Here is a 13,272-nt window from a genome sequence, read left to right as displayed (position 1 = left end):
GAAGTATAAAATGTAAAATTTTCGTTATGGTACAGAGCAGAAGAGACTACACACGTCCTTATTGCAAATGGATATATTTATTCTCTCTATTCTCGTGCACAACAGATAGTGAACCGAAGTTTGTGACAGCTTTAAAACAGTCCTAAGCCACAGTTTCATTGCAACTGATACAGCGTTGTGTTCTCTCTTAAGTGGAGTCAGTATGAAACCTTTTCTAGTCACTGAAATATTTGACGCAAATTTATCTTTTGAGATAAAAATTTGTCCTAACCCTTAAATGTTTTTTCTCGTCATGCTTTGTGTTAACTACCATAGGCCTATATGATTGATAAACCACACCAGACATGGATATTGTGGCGTATAGACTTGTTACAAAACAGAGACTCATTAACAGCGGCCGTTGCAACGTCCGCAACAATAGAAAAACGGTGTTTTCTATGTGATCTGCTCCAATACGTTGCTATTCAAATGCGCGGTAAACACGTCTCTACATCAAGAGAATGGCTGTTTTCTGCCTGGTCAGTGTCGAAGAGTTATCTTGAAGATAGTTGGCGCTAGAGTGATTTGCGGGATATCCGCCGGACAGCAATGATGTGAGCACGGGAAGCTGGAGAATCTCTACTGTTAGAAGCCGCTGCTAGGAAGAGCCTCTTGAAGTCGCAGCAGGCTGCAAAAAGGCTTAGCTGGTGCTGTGGTGATTTGTAAAATATGGAGATTAGCGATAGCGCTGAAATTACTTGCAGTTTCGAGTGGTGTATACAAGTGTTCAATAAATCCAGTCATCAATACATACCCTGTCTATAGTCACGTCACTAAATACACGACAATAATTTTTTTATTTCATACTAATCAAGTATCTTATTATGATAAATACGACAGTCATGAGATTACTGCCTCAGTATTCAGTGTTTATGCGAAGATAGAGGCAGCACTTTCCTCCGAAACACTGACATGCGTTTACAAGGCTACACTCTCTAACCCAGAAGACCACCACAATCTAAATTATCAAACTGAGAAAATCCCAAAACTTGTAACCATGCTATGAACTCGGAATTTTATCATTAACAGCTCATAACGGTATGAATGGCAAATTGTACGGCCATACTTAATCGATTAAATTCGGAAGAACGTTATTTTTGTAGATTCTGATGAATGATATAAAGTCTTAAACTGTTCTTTGCTGCGTTATATTTTCTTTCCTTGCCAGTTTTTATTCTTTCTTGCTTTTGCACCGTATCCTTCTTGATGGCTTCTAACATCTGCGAAAGTTTATAGAGCTCTTTCGCCACGTCTTTTTATGTAAGACGTAAATCAGCACACAGGAAACGGACCAGAAGGAAGGAAGAAAGGGAACTCCTAGGCTACATACATCCCACATGCGTCTGTGTGTCATTATGGCCGTCCTTCCGTCTATACGTTCATTTCAGATCATTCTTCCGGGTCGTCTCTTCTTTCTCCACCCGTTTCTTTAGAATCCTTACTCGCCTGATTGCCTTTAAGATGTTCGTTGAATGGTGAACGCTTTCTGCAGATGACAAGACTCCTACGAAGTGAAATTTGATAGTTTCCCCCATAATATCACAGTCCACTGTAACGGAATTAACATTAGCAGGCTTGTGAACGAGAGATTCAGCAACCGTCCATTAACTGACAAGCCTACAAATCTGCAATAACCTATGTTATTATTATTATTTATTTTATTTATGTGTGTTTTGTTTCTTTCTATGTCCTCGTGCTCGCTTTGTAATTGTCCTTTGGGATTTTAAGTTTTCACAAAAAAAAATACGAATTTAATTGCACTGAAATATTACCATACACTTCCTTCTTTCTGTTTTTCGCTTCTTTTCTTTACTTATGCTCACTTTGTAATTGGCCATTGGACTGTTATGTTTGCACGAAAATAAATATGAATTAAATTACCTACTGGTGGTGGTAGCAGCAGTAGTTTTAGTAGTAGTAGTAGTAGTAGTAGTAGTAGTAGTAGTAGTAGTAGTAGTAGTAGTAGTAGTAGTAGTAGTAGTAGTAGTAGTAGTAGTAGTAGTAGTAGTAGTAGTAGTAGTAGTAGTAGTAGTAGTAGTAGTAGTAGTAGTAGTAGTAGTAGTAGTAGTAGTAGTAGTAGTATAGTGCCATGCTAATTACTTAAATTATGTGACTGAATACAGGATTGTGTTGGATTACAAGCTCAGTACGTGCACATACTCGTATAGCGTCGACATAAAGAAAAATGTTCTGTAGACCCAGTGTTACAAGAGCCATTCAGTGTGAACGTAAAGCTCGACACTGCTGCAAGTTGCTTCTGTTGGAACCACACTGACAAGTCGTTGAGAAATTTCTTGGATTAATTTCAGAAGTAGTGTTAGGAGATAGTTCGCAGTCATTTACTTGGGACTTTTAACTCGTTCATTGGAATATTAAAGTGAATACTGAAAAGTGACAATAGTGAGGAGCCATGACCGTCCGAATTATTGAAGCGATTTTTAGCTGCTATTTCTTATTTTGAAAAAAAAAGAAATGTAGGCTTATGACATCACTTTACTGTCCGTGTGTCTGTACGTGTATACTCCCCTTGAACTTTGAAGGACTGAACCAGTCTTCGTGAAACTTGGTGTGTAACATAGGCACCCGAGTTCGTTTCAACGGCGTACTTGATAAATCCCTCCCATAAATCTGCGTGTCTGCATGTTTATCCGCCCTGTTGTTACTAGGCAACGGCTAGGTAAACATGTTCGCACTGCAATCAACTGTTGGAGGCGTCATTTTCTATGCGGTCTGTGTCGTATCAAAGGAAAGTAGTCGATTAGTTCTTCCCACCACTTGTTATTTAAACAATGTATTTCACGGTTTACAAAGAGATCAGTACAATTTCTCACTCACCAGAAATTAATTTAATAATGATTACAGCGGACATGATGGTGCCAGAAATACTCAAATGTACCTGCCTGCTTAATGTTTATTAATTATGTTGTCAGTGTCTCGGAATATATAGCGCCGAACGGAATCATGCTTAGTTGATAAGTAATTGCAAATCCTATAGAAGGAAGTGGCCGTGGCCTAATTTGAGATACTGTCCGACGTTTTCATGAAGAAACTACGGAAACTTGAAGTCCCATAATCAACATTATTCGATGTCTGTAGATAGATTTGAACCCTGGACCTCGAACGTGGAGGAGTGCTTCCAACTCGATAGAGAAATTCGATCAGAAGTTTTAAAAATATTTGAAACTGATCGGGAAAGATCGAATTCAAATATAAGATATTATTAATTTAATCTGTATTTATTTACATACATATATATATACTATTTACTTATTACGCAGGTAATTGTTTTTTTTTAAATTAATTGGTAGTATTATATGTTTAGAGACTCGTCTGTCGTCAGTATTAACACTGGTAGAGCTTGCTCAAGGTTATTTCACAACACTGTGTAAAAACTTAAAAACTTCGTAAAAAGTTAGTCCAGTAAATGAAATCTACATGAATTAGAATATCAAGGACTTCGAACTGCCCTAAATGATTTACAAGTATTAACACTTAATTCTTATTTTAATATCGTCCTACTTCTTTTAATGGATTAACTTTTTATTAAGTTTTCCATTTCATGTAGATTATTGTAAAATAGACTTGACAAATTTTTGCGGATGTTTCTATTGAACTACTAAGGATGACATTTCAGTATCGAAAAATGTCGGGTCACCAATCAAGTTCAATGGATGAATAAAGAAGAATCATCTTATGTTGAAATTTGTTGCTTACATTAAATGTATTATGGATTACAGCAGTTCCTTGTACAAATTAAAATAAAACATTCGGAATTTTAGAATTATTGATACTGTGAATTTTCAAATTTCGAATATTATTGTTGCGTGAGGAAGTGTGACACTCTACGGGACTTTGGATTGGTGAATGGATTTATTGACCGCTTCTACACGCAACTGGTAACTAAAAGTAATTAAAGTGCAATCACTAATCTCCAGATGTAAGTTTTGAGGTTTTCACGGCGATGACAANCTATTCAACTGCTCTGAAGAAGGAGGCGCTACGTTCCTCCGAAACGTCGGCCAAAACGAAGAATACACGGTGCCTAAACCCAGAAGACAACTTTCTTCACTAATCTTCACACTTCACAAATCACTAGAAAAGTAAGTAAAGAAAGTAAAGAAAGCTATCCCTATAACAGGCCGTGAAGGCCCATAGGGTTGTGAGACGTTGAGGGTCCCTCATTATCTAGACAATCGGCTCAAAGATGTCGGTAAGGTTGTCAGCCTTACGCGCTGGCCGCGCTTTACTCCCCAGGAAAATTATTCAATTAATTCCTGGTACTCATTTCTGTTAGAGGCTGAGTCGACCTCAGGGCCATAGTGCGGCTGGAAGGATTAGATCAATTGAAAAAAATCCATGACATCATCCAGACTTGAACCCGCGACCTTCCGGCTTGTAGCATAGTGTCTCAACCAACTACGCTACCGCGTGCCCCCACAAATCACTAGAGCACACGCTAAGTTTTCTCAGTCTGCTTTCACTAATCGTTTCCTGGTAATGCGTCTTAACAATGGAGATACTTCAGCAGCATCTATACTCACGTCGTTGCTCGCTGATTAATACGCCACAGCTGAACAGTCAACTGAACTCTTTGCTCGAGCTTCCCTGGTTATAACATCTCGGCACGCACCACATAGAAAGCACTGCTCTACTCTTGATACATTCGTGTCATTTGTTGCGGGACATTCTTTACTGAGCCGCTGCCCAGAAACAATCATTATTTATTCGCTTATCTCGCGATAGTTGCATAGTAACCTTTGTACACGCTACAGTACTATTCGTATGCATTCTTGTCTTATCAAGGTTATGGGAATCAAAGTGCAATGTATCGGTTACATCGGTATATTTTCTCCATTCTTATTGATTGATATCTTTTTATCCCTTAGTTTCTTTAAAATATTTAAATTCAGTCGTCTTCGCATTATCTATACACTCATTCAAAGTGTGATAATATACATTGATCAAATCGTGTGTAAGCCTCACATTTCTTTCAAAACCTCAGCTTTCATTATGAGGTTCATTAAGAGTTTTTGCTGCTTGGAGACTTCTGCGATAATAAAGGTAATGACTGAAATCTGCAGATGAGTTTCCAGAATTGTGGTGTGCGGCAAGGTGGCCATAGAATTAGCGAGTGACATGGAAGTCCTACCTTAACTTCTCATATCCCAGACTTGATATGGGACTGAAAACTTCGAAAGTTAAAGTGCTACTTCACGTTATATCATTCTGTTTTCTTAAGCTCTGAAGGTTTTAACAAATTAATATTTAATCTAAGAGGTGAATATATATATTTTATATATAATGACATTACATATTACTAAAAATCCAGTATTCCAGTGCGTAAACATTGGCCAATTAAGAAAAATAGCAGGCGGGTTCAGGGGAATGTAAAAATGTCCAATACCTGATTATGGCTTAATGAGCCGAAACGTGTTTTAAGAATTGTCTCCAGTGGCTTCGTGTTAATAAAAATCAGTGAATTGATTCAGATTTTTATAATTTTGGTTAAATGAATGGCGCATGTTCACGCAAGGCAATAAAAATCATTCTAAATTTTTCTTACCATTGGCACGAAAATAGGCTGAAAATTTGGAGGGAAGCTCAGCATCTGTTATTTTATAAGATGCTCACAAAGAAGGCAATTGTTTTGTTTTACGATTAACCTTCGAGTTCCAGATTATGTTTCAAATAACATTTTGGTTGTAATTATTCTAATTATTATAAATAATATTTTCTGAATTATATGAACTTAATTAAACAAAGTGAAATCTTCTTGGCACTGCATGAGAGCCCTTATGCTACATGTAAAATTGAATATCGTTAGCCTGATAGCAGCTCTAATGTTATTACTCTCCAATCTGCAAATAAATATGAAATAAGAAATACATTAACAGTAATTAACAGAAGTTGTTTTCCTCTTGTTCCAGCTCCATGTAACTGCTTGCAATGGATTAGAAGTACCAAATAATCCGAAGCCGAGAACACGCATTAGCTCAGCTGACTGGTAAGTATTTCTAACATTAATCTCCAGAATTTACATTAAAAATTCATATCTAAAAATGTTCTTGCTTTATGCCTGAGTGCTATCAGAGTTGATCTATCCTCTTATCTATAATGAAACGATTTTTTAGATGTAGTTCTTTAAAATAATACCATACTGGCTTTTGTTGATGTTGATTATGGGAAATGGAACAGGTACACAATAGATAGAATTGCACATATTCTCCTGTGTGATATTAGGGGCTTCAGAAAATTGTTTGTAAGTAAATATAGATTTACTACATACCGGAAATTGATGTGAGAGCAAAACCAGAAGCAATCCTATTAAGTAACTGTTCATAATGAATTATTTGATAATATCTGGAAGCAATAATAACAAATCTGCTTAAAGATGGACTTAGAAGAATGAGGTATTCTAAAATTGTAGTTAGGTAACTTATATCAACCCTCACATCTTAAAACACAAATCTGAATAAACAAATATAATTTAACCCGATGCTTTTAATGGGTATGAAAAGTGGTCCCATGCATTTTCTTAGGAAATAAGATTTATGCAGATGTTTGCAAAAATAGATCTCATAAATTTATTTTAACTTGAGAAAGTTGAAATAAATAAACAAAGTAGGATAATGTTTATCGCTTGGTCAGGAGTTCTGTGAGTCATACAGGTCAGTCGTATTGTTAGGGAGATGAAATCAGGAGGATTCGTTTTGAGCAAGATGAAGATCGCGGGGAATTCATACTGGACTGTGCTGTGAAAATTTTCAGTCTCTGCTGTAATTGCTTTTTTGGTTTGTTATGACCTCATATGTACAAGATGATTTAAATGTTTCGGTCAAACATACGAACATACGTATATTACTTACTTACTTATTCATGGAGCTGAGCTCTTCTTGAGGAGCCGCCAATTCTGCAGCTACTCAAGAATTTCCCAGCATTTTATGGAACCTGAAGATTCATTATTGTGTTCACAGGAGCCCTCCACTGTCCATCCTGAGCCAGATCAAACCAATCCATACCATTCTATCCTATCTCTCTAAATCCATTTTAATAATTTCAACCTACCTACGCCTTGGTCTTCCCAGTGGTTCTTTCCTTCTGGCTTTCCCACCAATAGTTCTCTTCGCTCCCATTCGTGCTACATGCCCTGCCCACCTCATCCTCCTTGACTCGTTCATTCTAATTATACTTGGAGAAGAGTACAAGTTATGAAGTTGAAAATATATATAAATTGAATTTTAGTTGGTTGAATTCGATGTTCCTACTGCATGTAGAAGTGGCCTATAAGTATATGCCTAAGGTAACAGCACTGCAGCCGTAGAAGTTCTTGGCTGGGGTGTCAGAATGTTATACTTGCACAAGAACTTTATCCCATTCATTCTATCATTAAGTAGCAGGTGTTGTATTGGGTATACGATACTGAATTCGGACAGGGAATAAAATCTCTAATTCCATTTAATTAGTTTCAATTTTATACTGGGTCATCCTGCCACTAGTTGGCATACTTCAGAGTTAATTATTTCGTAATTAGCCTTTGTTGAAGTAAAAATTGATACGTGTAGGAGTTTTTGTTATGCAATCATCTGCTTTTTATATAAAAAAGTATACAATAAATTTATTTTTAAGAGACATGGAGACGAATATAAGCAATTATCTGAGACAGCGACACTGAGAGAGAGAGAGAGAGAGCAGTTTGACGTACCCTTCTCTTGCCTTGTTTTTACTCTACGACTTGCAAACTCCAGGGCCAGGCTTATACCAGTGTAAAGTGCAACAACAGCATATAGCCTACTGACGGTGAGGAGAGGAAGGCCTCAGTTTACCTACCATTCTATTCTATACCAAACTGTCAATCTCTGTTATTTGATATTCATAGCGTTCCACATTCAAATCTCAGGACGTAGGCTAATTTATTCATTGCTTTAGAACCACTGATTCTTCGGTATTTCAGTCTGCCTGGTGACGTCTTTGCGTTCGCTCACGAGAGGAGTGGACATGTGCACTCAGGTCATACACCTCAAGTTGAGGTTCATCCTATATTTTCATAACATATCAGCCTTTTCTATGAGTTTTTTTTTCAATTAAAATCTTCTTTCATTATATTTCCATTGAAAAGTATAATTTCTTTTGATGAAAATTTTTAAATGCTAATAAATANTTCTTCATAGTCACCGCCGTGAAAGCCTCAAATCTTACAATAATACGTTTGTTTCACTGGCCCTCTCAAACAATAGATGAAGTCACATCACAGTCTGATACTTCTCTTCTCCACTTGTTCTCTGACTGGCCTTCAGCCACATAACTGCATTTCTTTGTTCTTCTGCTTTAGAGCATTTTTATTAGACTATGATTTATTTCATGGAGTCCTATCACACTCGTATCCTATGTTCTGGTCCTCTAAAACTTTCACATTACCACCCAAACTTCCCCAAGAACTACAGCATCAGTTTCATTACAGCATGTACCTTTTATACTCTCTGAAATTTCAAACCTCTTTATATTTCTTTTCTTCAATAAGTTCATAATTAATTTCCTTGCTCAAAATAGTTTTTCCTTATGAAATATCTGTTGTGTTCTTGATTAAAATGAAAGTCTTCCCAGAATTTTGCAATTGGCTGTATTATAAAGCGTTGAGTATTGTTCTCGCCGAGATATTACCTCTCTTAATCAGGAATTTCTTTCATATAATAATCTTACTTAAATTAATGCTCTAATAAACTTTACAATAATAGACGTAACATTTGTGAAGTATAGAGCCGTTGCTAAGCGATGACTTTATAAACAACGGCCGTTGCTAAGTTGTGAATAGATGATGATAACAAATACTTAAGAACAATCTTACCACTGCAGTTTGAAAACTTTTGAAAATTAATTAAATCTATTAACTGAATTTTTAATAAATTTATAATGATTTCAAATGTTCTAGAATTGGATCCAACACCTGCATATAATTTCTGATTTGCATAAACTGCTGTTGCTTGAGAAAACAACAAGCTACAAATATGATAGCCAGTTTTATCGGTAGAAACTGCTTGGAATATAAAACATTTTTTATTTACTACTCTCGTTAGCCGTTTATTTATAGCAAGTTGCAAAGCAGGCGGAACCCGATACAAGACTTTTATTTTACACAGGTATTTGAATGTGTTTCGGAGTGAAATCGTGGATTGGATTATTGACAAATGGCATTATTGGAATACACGCACCTGGAAGGGTTATCCCATGTTTATAAAATTATACAAACTAGCCACAAGCCAGTAGTACAGAAAATACTCTATAACATTTGCGTTATCTTGTTTACTTTGAATCCCTTAAAAACTATTAAAATTACTACTTCTTCTGGAGGTGTCATATAGAATTTTGTGACAGTAAACTATGTGTTATATAGAATTTTCCAGAAGGACGAAGACTTGAGACTACTGTGTATTTTTACATCGAGTTCAAGTACACAGAGGAGCCCCCCACCCCATTCCCAAGCTCAGCAGAAATATCACAAATACAGAGGAAACTAAGCTACATCCATGAATTGATTACCAGACTACTAGAGTAAACATCGTCGTTCTGAAAATAGTTATGCCGGCATATAAGCTGCAAAATGTGTAAAATTACCAAGAAATAAAACTTTCGGGGTTAAAAGAATATTTTAGTTTAAAAATTCATGAGATTATTCTTTTGTAACAGATAATAAATAACAGGTGGACATTTTTGTATACGATTTGTTTTATTCTGTAATTTAAGGTTCCACAATTTATTTTGGGGAAATTACAAAACCTTTTCATTGGAATATCTATAGAAAATTCTTATATGAACTAGGAGTGAATTTGGAGATAATTTAAAATGTATAAATTTAAAATTGTATAGGGATAGACTGATAGTATGAGGGCGAGAACTGGCTTGAACTGGCTCAGGATATCTGGCTTATATGAAGAGTATGGTACAACTTCTGGTCCTCGAAGAAAATAGCGAAGTTTCTTGACCATAATAATAACTGAAAAATATTTAAATGTATCCTGCAAAATTATAGAGATTTTCTTTCAAATTTTTAGATATTATGAATGTAAAGAGACTATCGCGAAGCGTATTTTTATAGAATGAACTCCATTTTAGCCAGTGCACAAGCATTCCCCTCCATAATCCCTGTATACAAGACAGATGCAAGAAAGACATTCGGCGGCTGGGTTTAATCAATGTCTCGAGCGGGAATGTGAAGTGGCTCACGGCATGATTTCGACTTCTCCCTGACAAGTGACGGATGCAAGAAGCTGTCTTGCATTGAGTGACACTGTTTACGGGAATGAATGCAGAAACAAACCTGTACTTGCTCTTGTATATCTACTAATAGGATCTCTCACGAACCCTACGAACACTCTAGTCACATGAATTCTAAATATTTGAAACTGTTGCCTGCCTCTGCGATGCATCCACCATTTGAAACATCGCCGAACCTGAAAAGTCTAAGGTTTTAGGAGACAAGTTTTAGAATTCCAAGAAGGGGAGTCGCTGCACTCTTACGTACACACAGAAACTTCCTTCTAAATATACACATGTGTTTACAGTATTCAATAAGTTAATTCATTTATGGAACACGGAAACTGGGGATGGAAATTTAAAATAACTACACTGATGTCAGGAGTTTGTATTTGTGTGAATATAAATTTAATAAAGTAAATTTATATGAGTTGAAAATTTTGAAAGTTTTGAGGTTCCCATGGCGGTTGTTATAAATTTTTATTTTCTGGGATATAATGTCGAGTAGTCTGTTGAAAGTTAATGGACGTTTCGCAGGAACATGGCCTCCATTTTTAAGGTTGAAGAATAAGTCCAGCTAACTGCCTAATTTCGTGCTGGATTCCTGCTCGGTTTATTCTTCAGCCCTGAGGATATAGGTGATATATACCCCGAAACGTCGGTTGAAAATCAAGGGACTATACGGCGTCATATCTCCGAAAATGGATCTGTTTATGAAAGCATATTTGTATTTTCATAAGTGAAACAATTTTACTTCATTGCAGGCCAGTGCTTGCTGTCTCTGCTCATCATTTCTGAATATTGGTGGAGACCTACGAAGTCATGATATGAACATTAATCCACTTTAATTTATTTAAATATACTTGAATATCCTGCTTAAAAATGGAGCCTCATAACCATCGTGTTAGCTTTTGATATGTTTTGGTGTTAATGATATTCAGTGACGTATAGAAAGTACGAGAAATTTTGTGTCTTCAAGTCTCTCCCTTCGTCTTCCTCCTCCGTTCTCTATTTCTAGACTGCGACAAAACAAAAAGCTGTTACGAGCTATGCCTACCGCTCAGTAGTTGCTTGGCAATTTGAAAGCATACACCGCTCAATGTGCGTAGACACGGCGATGTAAGTGCTTCATCTAGCAGGAAATGTGCGTGCGTGTGCATCCGTCTGTAGACCAGTTGGTTATAAGACAAGTCTGGGGGAAGAATGGGCGCCGTCCATATATTTCATTTGATCAACGACACTTACGTGCTAATTCTTCGTATTTGCCACAGTAAGGAAGCGGTTCCATTGTTTAAGGAAAACGTATTCATGAAAACCCGGGCGAAGTACGGCCGTTTTCGTTAGCAATCGCATTACAGAATATTGTCACTAATGATACTCTTCATGGTCGTTTTCAGAAATACACATAAAATTCGATTTAGGCAGCATGATTTTCCCATATAAGACAGAAAACAAAAACAAAACAAACTCCGTGGCAAGTAGTCAGCAAGCGAACTATACCGAATATACTACATCGCCGACAAGCAGCGGTCGCTCGATCGATGTTCCCATATATGAATGAGAAATTTTGAATAATGACTAATTTTGTGATTTATACAAATTTTTTACTCTTTTTAGGTGAGTTATAAGGACCATAAGCTGTTATTGCGGTGTCTCTATCGGAAGTCTTTATACAAGGACAGAAAGTTAAAAAAGTCAAAATGTGGATTGTTAGTTGAGGGATGCCGTCTCTGATGAAAAGGATGTTTGACAGGAAACTGCTTATGAAAACATGTACACTCTAGCAGAAGACGATTGTACTTGGCCCCCAGCTCCTTAAGTATATCTTGCAACCCTTCAATTCCCTTCATGTACTCTTCAAGACTAGAGGAGACATTGCAAGTTATGTATTACAAATTAAATTAAAGGAAAAACAAACTTCTCCACTTTAGATCTAGGATGTACTTGTCCTTCAATATCAAGTGTATTGCTAATGGGATCGGTACTACGCATGTGGACAGTGAGACGAACTATAAAATCATGATATTTGGCGAATGTGCAACTAGACTCAGTGCTCTGCGCATGAGCGTGTGTTTCTGGACAGAATCCAATTCCAAGCACGGCTTTCATAAAAACGTTTGGAGGCCTCAGGTGTGTCTCATACTGCTTGTACTACGTTGCTGTTTCGTTAATTAAAGCCTGACATTGTCAGTAATACAGTCTACACAAAGTTGAATATAGTGATAAAATATAAAGTCTCTCTGTACTTAATTACGCATGACGTCATGAAGATACGTGGTGCAATGGAGGTATAAGTTTACGCTTTCACTAACTTGGCACTAAGTGTGAATGATCAGTCGGTCTGCATATGGAGAAAGAGAAAAATTTCTGTCCCTGCGGAGAACCGAACCCTGGTTGTCCAGTCATAGGAAGTGGCTGGACTCACTGAGCTATCCCGACATATAATATACAGTGAAGTGTTGCACCAGCAGAGCATGTGCATTCACTTATTTATATGCATTCACACTTTTCAATAAAAGAGAGTATACGTATACTCCTTATGATGTTTTTCACTGGATTCATCCTTCAATAAGCACCTGATTTCAGAATAATGTAGAATTATTTCAATAATTTGTGTTTAAATTAAAAATCAAAACAAAATTTAAACATGGGATGACATATGAATTTGGCATGTACAACCTAAAATTAGACCCTAAGTTAATTCTATTTCCATTCTGTAATGAAAATTCATTCAGTTTGTATAAGAGTATGTTGGAACCCGTGTTGCATTGCACAGAATCCTTCTTCCCTAATCAGGAGGTTCAGGATTCAGACCCCCGTCTGGATACCGCTGGAAGTTTGCCGTGATTTTCCTCAGTTCGTGTAGGCAGTGCATCAGTTATTGACAAAAAATTTGCCAAAAGTTTTGCTCCAAATCATTTTCCAGTGTCGTGTTATCGTTCGGCCCTGTAGATAAATTACAGTTAAAGTTTCAGTAAGTGTCAA

General features: G+C 36.7%; 1 protein-coding gene across 2 annotated transcripts in view; it reads left to right on the top strand.

The window, feature by feature from the left end:
* Positions 1-13,272, top strand: part of LOC111861851 (homeobox protein abdominal-B) — a 452,675-nt gene that overhangs the window by 206,007 nt on the left and 233,396 nt on the right. For both annotated transcript variants that reach the window (XM_023846773.2, XM_033750534.1), the window contains exon 4: positions 5,967-6,043. The gene's annotated coding sequence lies outside the window, so the exon portion shown is untranslated. The remainder of the gene's footprint in view (positions 1-5,966; positions 6,044-13,272) is intronic.

The sequence above is a fragment of the Cryptotermes secundus genome, unplaced genomic scaffold (assembly GCF_002891405.2).
Source record: "Cryptotermes secundus unplaced genomic scaffold, Csec_1.0 scaffold180, whole genome shotgun sequence".
In the NCBI taxonomy this organism is placed as follows: Eukaryota; Metazoa; Arthropoda; class Insecta; order Blattodea; family Kalotermitidae; genus Cryptotermes; species Cryptotermes secundus.
Note: the sequence above shows the minus strand (reverse complement) of the source record. Positions and strands in the feature narration are given on the sequence as shown.